The sequence below is a fragment of the Dromiciops gliroides genome, chromosome 1, assembly GCF_019393635.1.
Source record: "Dromiciops gliroides isolate mDroGli1 chromosome 1, mDroGli1.pri, whole genome shotgun sequence".
NCBI classification, from domain to species: Eukaryota; Metazoa; Chordata; class Mammalia; order Microbiotheria; family Microbiotheriidae; genus Dromiciops; species Dromiciops gliroides.
Window position 1 is genome coordinate 285,030,360 of NC_057861.1, and position 2,867 is coordinate 285,033,226.

Here is a 2,867-nt window from a genome sequence, read left to right on the forward strand (position 1 = left end):
AAATTGGAACCGGCAAGCTGCACAAAGGACTAGTTCAGGAATCCCTGCTAAAGCCTTTCTAATGTAACTCGTGAAAGTAGGGTGGAGTGACATGATTGATTTACTCAATCAGCCCCACCCTTACACTAAAATATAGTCAGGCCTTCAAACCCAAACATCAGCAAAGATTACAAGGAGGACTTGAGCTGAATCCCTTCTAGGTTTTTTAGATGGAAAGAGGAAGGCCTCATTAGAGTCTATAGGTCCAATCCTCTGACTGGTGCCTCTCCAACAATTAAGATTCTTTTAATGGTTAAGATAAGCCTGACCACACAAGAGACTGGCCTGTGATTTTCTGTGTTATCAAAAACCTTCAGACTGCCTTTAATCTTACTAAAATTATACCCTTCCTGGAGTGGGGGGGGGGGGGAGTCAGGAATTGGTCATTGTACCTCACTCTACCAGCCCCTAAAGACAAAAGGAAAGTATGGGGGCCCTGATTCCAGTCACTCTCAGTTTATAATATCACACACTCTGCTCTTTTGAACAAGGTCTGCTGAGACCTCAATACATGTAATATTTATATTTTCTGCAACCTAGACTGACATGGCAGGGGTTTTGCTCAATCCTTGTAAGCTGGGAGCCAGACTATGCTTTGATTTCTTACCCTCCCTTGTTCTTGAAAAGCTTTTTGCCCGATCGCTGTTATATGGATAGAATTTCAAAATTCCACCTACTTTGGATAGCCAGGTAATTGTGAAGTCATAACCTTTTACCATATTGCCAGATGTTTTACATTCTGAAGGTAAGGATGAGACCGGAGACCACAGGCCAAAAAGAAAGCTGGGCAACTCTGCTGCACCTGGAGTCCAGCAGACCCAATTCAAATCCAGCCACAGATACTTACTAGATGTATGATCCTTGGCAAGTCATTTGACCTTTGTTGCCTCCGTTTTCTCAAATGTAAAATGAGGATAAAATAGTGTGATAATTAACCTGGAGAAGAAAAGACTGTTATGTTACAAGATGGACATGATGGCTATCTTTAAGTATTTGAAGAGCATCATGTGAATAGGAATTAGCAGATAAATGGAATATATGGATGAACACCATTTGAGGAATGGGTAAATGAGAACCATTTGTTTCATGAAAGCAGCTGAAGTAGGTGCCATGGAGCACTTAGAGCTCAATCAGACATAGGAAGACACGAAGGTGTCTCAGTATCTCAGGCCATTGCCAGTCATCTTGACTTTTGTCTTGCCATGGGACTTTGATGGCTCTGGGAAAGAGAGTGAGGCTGAGGACTTCGTGCAACTCTACCTCATTTAAATCTGATTCATCACCCCTGATGTTGCTGATCCTCTTTGAAAAACTGAAGTATGAACAACAAACAGGAATTAGACTCCTTTTTGCTCCCAAGAAGAAAGAACAAGGAACAAAAGGTATGAACTGCAATAAGACAAATTTAGTCTTGATATAAGGAGACCTGATATTTGGAGCCATTCATAAGTGGAATGAAATTCCTTGGGAGGTAATAGGTACTGACTGACTCACTGAAGACTTTCAAGAGAAGGCTGTTTCACAATTTAGTGAATTATCAAAAAGTTGCTAAGTGGTACAGCAAATTCAAATCCTACCTTAGATGTTTATTTGTCCCATACACCTATGTGACCCCGGGCAAGTTACAACCTCAGTTCCTTCATCTGCCAAAAGGGAATGATAATAGTGCCTACCTCAATACCTAGTGTTCTTGTGAGATGTAAATGAGGTAATATAGGTAAAGTGGTTCGAAAACCTTTAAGTGCGATATAAATGTCATTAATGTTGTTGTGGTGGAGATGACTTCTGAGTTCCCTTCAAACTATAAAATTATGTAATTCTGATATAAATGTGTATAAATAAGTGTATACTCTAATAATATGGCTTCCAGACTGAAATCATACAAATAGTAAGCTGTGTATATACCCAAGAGGTATTTTAATGATCAATTTAATTATCAATCAACATATATCTATTAAGTGCCTATTGTGTGCCAGACACAGTGCTAGGGATACAAAAATAAAGAACAAAGTAATCCTTATTTTTAAGAAGCTTACATTCTTACTTATAAAGGAATCTATCTCTATTTAGCAATTGTCAATAAAACTGTAAGCCAAGAAGAGTTTATAGGCTTGCTTTCTTCCAGTTTTAGATTAGTCTGGTTAACAGTAAAACAAAGAGAAGGCCTCAACAAAGAACCAACCAAGCACAGGAATTCTTAGATTGAGGGAGGGGTCAGTATTCCCCAACCTGTTTGATTTCACTTTCCTCTCTTTGTCTTTCTTATGTCTCTGTCTCTACCCTCTCCTCTATCCCATCCTCTCTCTTCTCTTTTTTCTCCATCCTTCTTTCTCTTCTTTTTCCCCTCACCTCTCCCCTTCCTCCCTCCTTTTTCTGTCTCTGTATCTTTCTTTCTCCTCCTCTTTTCTTCTCTCTCCCTCTTTCCTCCTCTCTCCCCCTTTTCTCCTTCTCTTCATATATGTACCCATGTATGTGTGTATAACCAAACAAATGTCCTTGTTAGCATACCTCTATTTCCCTAACTTTTATAAATAGAAGCACATCCTCTAATTTATTACATATATATATATATATATATATGTACACACACATACAAATATAAAATGTATGCACCTGGAGTTCAAAAAAAGATACTTTAAGCTTATAATTCCACCATCCATGAAAGGGTGTACCCATCTTTACATACCCCTGCACAATCCTACCCTCCTTCATGATTTCATTGGGGTTTTTTACTTATATGTTTACATGTATATTTTTATATAGACAAAGGGTCCAAAAGTCATAGTTCAGTTTTACATTTAATAGCTTTACACACACACAAATGTACA